The sequence below is a fragment of the Epinephelus fuscoguttatus genome, linkage group LG1 (genome assembly GCF_011397635.1).
Source record: "Epinephelus fuscoguttatus linkage group LG1, E.fuscoguttatus.final_Chr_v1".
NCBI classification, from domain to species: Eukaryota; Metazoa; Chordata; class Actinopteri; order Perciformes; family Serranidae; genus Epinephelus; species Epinephelus fuscoguttatus.
The window spans coordinates 43,995,804-44,004,166 of NC_064752.1; the positions used below are offsets into that span (position 1 = coordinate 43,995,804).

The window sequence follows — 8,363 nt, forward strand, 5'->3', positions numbered from 1 at the left end:
GATAAATAACTGTACAAACAACTCAACAAAGCCAAATAGACCATGCTCAACTTCACCACACCACAAACTGTATGGGTTGTAGCTGCTGTGGTAGTGGACCAGTGGAATTAAATCGAAGAAGGCTTGGGGTGATTGGCTGCAAGCAAAACCAGGCAATTTTAAAATATAAAGTACTGATACCCAGCCTTAACTGACAGTCAACATTTTCTTTAACATTTCAAAGCTAAGCCTATTTTATAGGCCTCTGCTCGAAAATTGCATACCCATAATGAAATGAAATATCTCTGCAACCACAAGGTCTATTTGAATACTTTTGGTGTCATGGTAAAGGGAACACTTGTGAGATTTGTTAAGATGTGTAAATATCAGTATATGTGTTATATGTGAAGAGTAAATGAAGAAGGTCACACAGCACAAATGAAAAAGCTGAGGTTCGCCTAAAAAAAAAGAAGCATTTTCAGGATGAGTATGCCTTTGGAATGATGCAGCAGAGCTCTAAACCTCTATCACATCATAGTACAATATGTGAACATTAACTCTGCAAAGGTTGATTCTGATAAAGTGAAGCAGAACAATATTAGAGAGGTTTTAGTACAGAAAATTCAGGCGAGCTCTCCAAAAATGTTTGCATGTGATTTTTGTCATGTACAATCCTATATCTTTCATTTTTTGTTTCTGTAATTCCCTAATGATGTTTAGGATATACACATACAACTGTCCGTTTCATTTTTTTCATCTATTTCCCACTCCAAACTGACCAATACACACCTACTACATGTGAAACTGAGTTTATATTCTGAGCTTTGGAGGCCTGTATCTCTGTGACGGCTTGGTTGATTTGAGTAATTGACACCTGGTTTGATTCGTTAGAGCCAATAGAATGACGCCATACCCACCAAAACGAGACTGACAGCACTGTAAGCCAATCAGAGTTAGCAGAACACGTTGTGGGGCGATGTCAGCTGCTGTGAGGGGTCATTGTTATGCGGCCGTTTTTTTTTCCGCCCGGATTCATTTGAATGAGGGACAACATCACAGTAAACGGGAATGAAGTGTGATTTAACGGCAGAACGAGCCTTTCACGGCAAAAACAACAAGGTAAGAGAGATATTGCAACTATATTTTTTGGTGAAAAGATTTTTGTTGTTGTTCTTTGGCCTCTATCTCTCTGATGCTTTGGTGTAGAGTGCTGTGGCGCATATGTGTGGAAACAGCAGAGTCTCAGCTTTCATTTGAGATGAATGGCGTGTGTGTCTACATAGGGTGTGGTTGAGTTTGAGCCCAAAATATACCGAATGGGTCAGGATATCGGTGCTGTATGGAGTTGGATTTGTTGTTATTTATTTAGTTGTTTGAGCTGTGTTTGGGGCATGTTAAAAGGGTTTTTACAGGCTTGTAGCTCAGGTCCTGCTGTTTAACTTGAGATTTAGAAAAAATAAAATTGGCCTAAAATAAAAACACTTATAACTTACATAATTTAGTGACATACATCATGTCACATACAGACACAGACAGTGGTCCCCCACTGAGTGAAAGTCCAGAGTTTGTTTGACCCATCCACCAACCCTTCTGTCCACTCTATGAGGAATTTCTTGCTACACTATTGTTGCTTGCAGCGTCAAAAACTGCCGCTACCCATTGTGTCTAATAGCTCTGCTATGGGTGCGTCTGTGCATCTGTGTGTGTGTGTGTGTGTGTGTGTGTGTGTGACGCCGAGGTCCACTGACCAAGCATTGGTATTTGATGTGTTGGGAGTGAGGTTGGGTTGTTTTAGAAAGCACTAATAAATAATGTCATTCTGTCTGATGCTAATTTGTGTCGATCTAGAAAGCAGTTACACAGAATTAATTTTGGAGCACTTGTTGGTTATCTTTTGAAAAAGTAACCATTGGTTATTCAGGTTTTATCACAGCACAAAGCCTGGGGGCTGAGAAATGACAGTATCAAGGTCAATATCACTGTTACCTTGATTTTTAGTGGGGCTATGGTTCAGAATATCTTACTAAGTTGTATAACACATGGTATAGAATAAAATTCTCCTCGGGAATATCATTATAACGAATATGGTCTCTACAGTGGGCCGAAGGTTTTTTTTTTCCTAAAACAGGAAGCAGATAATGTGTCAGCAGTCTATGAACTTATAGCTCCCTAGAAGTCCTGAAGTGCTCTGAAGAAGTGTATCTGGCACAGAGTAGTGTACACTCTGTATTGATCTAGATGCCATTCTGAATATGCTCATTGACCAGCAAGGAGCAGCTGTGACTGCCCACCATTTTGTGTTCGCATACCAACAACTGCCAGTTTTGTTAAGGAGACTGCAGCATATGAATCACACCTGAGCAGAGCAAAATGAGGAAGCAGTGAGAACACATGTTAAAAAAAGAAAACAGACAAGGATGAAAAATTACACTTCCTCCCTACTGCCTTCTGCTGCCGCAATTTCATGTTTGCTTTATGAAAAGATTTCCTATCCCACTTTCCAACAGCTTAGCAAATAACCGTTCAAACACCAGAGAATGTGCTAGTAATAGACAAAAAAGGATCTTAGCTGTGTCATTGAATGTACAACATGCCAGAACAAACACACAGAGAGACATTTCAGATGAAAAGTAGCTTTTACATATTGCCAGAGGCACCTTGCTCCATGCTGCGCTGCTCTGTCAACACTCCAGTCTGGAAGTCAGGCTGCAGAAATTTACTGGCTAGAAAAGAGATAAAAAAACAAAGCAAGACAAGCAGGTGCATCTGAAAATCAGACGCAGGATGTAACAACAATCTGCCTGAGTTTGCTTTTCCAATTCTACCTCTCTCTCCCCCTCCCTTCAGCCATACTGTCAAATCCCTAGACAGAGCCACCATGACATCACTAATTGGTTTATTGACCTCCAGTTTGAAGCCTTGAGTTTAGGATTTTGGCCATTGCCATCTTGGATTTTTGGAGCATCAAGTGAGCATATTTGGAGGAGAGGGTGCTTAATGCTAGCTTCTAGCTTGGTTAGCTTGGTGTATTTCCAGCCATATTACACTTACAAATAATGCTAATAATTATTTTTGCTATCAGAAACATGCCTAAAACCATTACAACAAAATTTATTTACGGGAAAACTGAAAATTCGACTCCTTAGATGGTAGAGGAAGACTTTTAGGCAACCAACATGTTACAATTAACTTTCATGAGCTGAAAAATCACTAAATTAGCAACACCTACTGTATAGTTTGTGAATCTACAGTTACACCACAATTATGTCACCCAACCAACGTTGTTGTCATGGTACCAAATTGTCAGTGGACAGCACAGACTTGTCAGCGGCCACACCCTTACACAGGCAAAGCTTTGAGTCTTAATAACAGTTTAAAAAGTGAGTTATATTATTAAACTCCACCCCCACCCCACCCTGTATAGTTCATGAACATAACAATTAGCTAGCCTATAATAGATTAAAACTGTTTCATGTACCATAGAGTGACTGACTTTTGGAGCTAGTCTCAATTTGCCATTCGAGAAACTGCAGTTTTCAGAACCTCTGCATTGGCTTCATTTTTTAGCCCTGGAGGGCTAAAAATGCTGCTTGCATCAGTCCTCTCATCCCCTGCCAAATTATGAACGTTGCTTTTTGCCTTGCCTTTCAGCCATCTGAACCTGAACCTTTACCCTTAACCCTGGACCCTGTACCTGTCTGCCTGCCTGCTTTCCAGTAAGCATATGTGCTTTAGTGTTATTAATAAATCCTTGGACTGTTCCTGTATGCCTGATTGTCTGCATCTGGGTTCTTTTCCTTGTTGCCTTGCACTCACACGCGTGACAGAATTACCTGGCCAAATATGGATCCATCAGATGAAGCATTTTTTTGTGGCTGAATGTAACCCATTTGTGCCCAGAGGCCACATTTAGAATAGTCAGGAAAATTTCCACAACTTTTGATCTGATTGGTCTAAGGTCTTGAATTCTGTCACAGGCATACTTTGGGCAAGAATATATCAATAAACACGTTTGAAAATTTGGGATCACATGAAAAATCACACTTCTGTCAATGGTCAAAACCAGGATTTAAAAATAAAAAAAGAGGACGAACACCAACACTCTGTTTATTAAATGTCTTACACATTAAATATTTTTCTTACTATGCATGTGTGCATATCTCATGGATACTTGATTGTACTCCTTGTAGCTTCTGATATACAGCAATTTCTTATAATACCATATTTAGTCTTTAGGCACATGGGGCGGTCTTTTTCTCATAAAATACAATGGTATATATTGAAAAAGTCCCATGTGCCCAAAGACTAACTATAGTATGATTAAAAAAAAACAAAAAACAAAAAAAAAACAAACCCTTAATTCTCAAATGGTTTGTCCAGTTTTATAAAAATTTCTTCAGATTTTGGCTTAGGCAAGCCACAATAACACATTGTGTGGTGAAGTTGCTATTTGGATTGGCAGAGACTTTAACTATTAATCCAGACTCCTCTGCATCCCTGCTGACTTGCAGTGAACCTGATCTGGGCCTGCAACTGTAGCTCCCAGCCTGCTTCCCAGTCCACTAGCCTCCTGTCCTAATCTGGTCTCCACTGTCCTGTCACTGGCCACCATACCCCTCCATCACCAGCCTCCTTCCTCTGGTATCCAGCGGTTCAGCTGTGTAGCACCCTGCCCTGATCTGAAGCTGGATATTCTGCTGCCAGCTGCCTTTCCTGACCTACAGCCTCCTGCTCGCCCTCCAGAGCAACTCTGCCTCCAGGCTACCATCCAGAGCGGCTCCATCCATCTGCCCTGACCCCAGACCGCCTGCCTGATCTTTCCTGTCCTGCCGATCTTCATTGTCTGGGCTACCTATCACTTTGGTTCCCTGTGAATCCACCTCGCACTCACCTGCCTGACAGGAGGGATAAATAAACATGTCGCCGGTGTCGGCACAGATGTGACTGTGTCGTTGCTGTGGTCTCACCCTCCTGCTGTGGTAATGTGTTGTGTCAGATACCTGTCACTAGTGAATCAAACTCAACAGTGACGAGCGCTCACCCAGTGAGAGCTGCCAGCTTGGAGATGCCTGCGTTTTAGGATATGTTAAAAAAAATTGTCAGGCAACACTTTGGAATGCAGCTTCATATAAAAGTGAGATTTAACATTACTGTGACATGCATGTCATTTGAAGGAAAAGGCACTGTTTAGTAGGAATTCTGGACAAAATATTTGCCAGAAATGAGTTCAAGCAACGGCACCAAAGTACTACGTAGGTGTGTGTTAGTGAGCACCTTAGCAACCAGCACCGTCATGTTAAGCATTATTGACATCATTAAGAACCAGGCTAAAGTACACAAAGGTAAAAAAAAAAAAAAAAAGTTAGCCTGGCTGGCAAGCACATTTTTACACATCTCACATATAAAGAAAAAGCGACAAAATATTTCTCCTTGTCTCCAACATAAATTTACTTGTGTCATTGATTTTCTAAAGGTATTATCATTATGCAAAACAGAATAAGGCAGGCTGCTGCACTTGATGAAATATTATTTTAGAAAAAAACCTGGAACAAGTTGATTTATATTTAAAACTGGGTGTAGTGACAGGTTATTCACCTTATTTAACCCTCCGGTCCCCCTTATAAAAAATCACACCTGTCCCCTTCGGCACGTTTATCGTCCTTGAAAAACAACCATAAAAATATTAGATATTAATATTTTTTCTACTTTTTTTTTGCTTAAATCTTTTAACCAACTCCTACTCGGATTATACATACCAAATATTCATTGTGTGTGTGTGTGTGTGTGTGTGTGTGTGTGTATGAGAGAGAGAGAGATAGAGAGAAAGATGGAGAAAACAGTAATGTAACCTTGCAGCAACCTGCAGCTCATAATTTGCAATTTTTGGCTACAAATTACACACATGCACGCACACACACACACACACACACACACACACACACACACATACACAGAAACACAATATTTTTTAGTATCTATACAGCCACAGCCCCCACACATCCATATCAACACTAACCTAGCATTTATTTTAATTTCTTTTTGCAACAATGGCTCGCAAACCTCAATAATGAAAAAAACAGGAGAAAAATACAGGCAATTTTACTGCTTATTATTTAGTGTATGTTTGCTCTACTGGGGAAGGAGGAAAACATGTATGATTCAGCTGGATTTTAGTAAAACCTTCCATTTTGATCCCCTAACTCTGGAATTCATGACTAATATCATCAAATTCATGTTTCTAAGTTGCCATGAGGATGTGATGAACAAATACAGAATTTATGGTTTTACATTTAGCTATATTTTAACATAGGGATTTGACATTGTGTATTTTGAGTCCATGTACATACACACACACAAACTAATATTGCAATATTTTTATACAGACCACACTGTCACATCCTTATGAGCACAGCAAGACCATTTTTGATCTACTCTGCATTTGCCCTCCCTGTTAAGGGCCTATAGTGCTTCAAGTGGCCAAACCACAAATTGCATTGAAAAGACATCAGGGCCCCAAAAATGGAAATTGGCCCCATCTGTTTTTTTTTTTTATTATGCGTTATTAGTAACGCATTATAGTAACACTGTTAGTTTTAGCAGTAACTAATACTCTAACGCGTTAGTTTTTAAATTTAGTAACTCAGTTACCGTTATAAAACTACAGTATTCCTTCACAAACTGAAGTTCCCTTTCACTAAAACATTTTAGCCCTAAACAATAAAAAATAGTCAAGTCAGATAGAGGTATATGAACAATTCTTACCAGAGCATCTTAATGAAACACGTCTCTCACCATCTCTGAAGTCACTGTTGACCTGCTGGCCTCACCACAGTGCTGTAACGTTACATTAAGCGGTGGCGCTTCTGTAGATTTTTAGTCCCAGTAAGGTTACATCCAGTGACATGATATCCATTGTTATCCTGAGGAAGCTTTTGTTGTGGACAGATAATGTCTGCAGTGGGCGACAGACTCGACACCATCATGTAGCTCTTCAAATGTTCTCTTTAGCTCATTTTCCATATTTGTATCCAAGTTCCATAGTTGTAAAACGTTTAGCTGCCTGACAGCGAGTGACTCTCCTATAGAAGACAGGTGCATGTTTCCTATACCGTTTTATCAAGTTGTAGTCTAACAGTCCCTTAGTTAAACTCCATCCGCTGTCACTTAGGAGATATAGCAAGCCAATACAGTTAGGACATGTTTTGAGCCGCAGGGCTAAGTTTCCCAAAACATGATCCTTCTTAGCAACGTTGTCTTCTTTGTGGCTTAGAAAAACTACACTGCAAAAAGAAAAGCACCTAGTGCCCTCTAGTGTCCCAACTACAGCCAGGACGTACTCAGAGTATAGATTACACTAGGTCAAGGTCATGCCGTGATGGCGAGCCAAGACGAGAGTCCTAAGTTGAGTCGAGTTTACTAACTGAGTTACTTTTTGATGAAGTAACTACTAACGGTAAATAGTTACTATTTTTCAGTAACTAGCACAACACTGAAAGTCACAGAGATTAAATTTAAGCAAGTACTGTAAAGTTACTGTGGTTAGGTTTAGGAAAAGAAACATGGTGAGGATATACCTAAAAAATGACTCAAAGATCACAAGGTTCTGAACATACATCTCCAAGGGAATGTCCATGATTTTGTGACCCATCCACCACTCCAAGCCTTCCAATTCAAGGATTTTTTTTAAGATATTTTTTTGGGCATTTTTAAGCCTTTAATTGATAGGACAGATGAGCGTGAGGGGGGGAGGGAGAGACATGCAGCAAAGGGCCACAGGCTGGAGTTGAGCGGCAACAGCCTTGTACATGGGGCGCCTGCTCTACCACTAAGCCACTGACGCCCCAAAAACAATAGCAAACAATTCAAGGATAAATGGTAGGGTTGAGCCACGTATTCAGATGAAAGGAGTGCTCAGAATATGAGTGTTATCTGAGAAAATGTGTCAAAATCTGTACTTGTAATGAAGAAAAATCCTCATTTTGGCCGTTGTGTTCAATCTCTTAATCTTGCTATCAGAAATAATCTGAAGCTCAATGCTGAGATATTTCTGTAAATAGTTTTCAAAAAAAAAAAAAATACATATAGTGTTGGGATTCACTAGACCACAGATGTTCTGTCATTAGTTAAGATCTACACTGAATATGTGAGGGCTTTTCCCCTGGTTCTGTCTGTCTGTCTGAAATGCATGTTCTTTGTTCATCAAACACAGACAGCCATTTTGGTATGCATCTCCACAGGATGCCTCATTGTCACACCTATGTGAGAGTTTGGCCCATGGACACAGTTTTCAAACTTGACGAGGCACTACTGTCACAGTGACATGTGACTTTGTGATGTCACCAAACCAACTTAGGGAGATGCTTCTACTCTCCATGCCCATCTTT

General features: G+C 40.1%; 1 long non-coding RNA gene across 1 annotated transcript; it reads left to right on the forward strand.

Annotated features, from left to right (window-relative positions):
* The first annotated feature begins 1,002 nt into the window (after positions 1 to 1,002).
* LOC125892083 (uncharacterized) lies at positions 1,003 to 4,775 on the forward strand. The gene is made up of 3 exons (XR_007449706.1): positions 1,003 to 1,098; positions 3,631 to 3,695; positions 4,491 to 4,775. It is a non-coding gene; the product is annotated as an uncharacterized LOC125892083 (long non-coding RNA).
* The last annotated feature ends 3,588 nt before the right edge of the window (positions 4,776 to 8,363 follow it).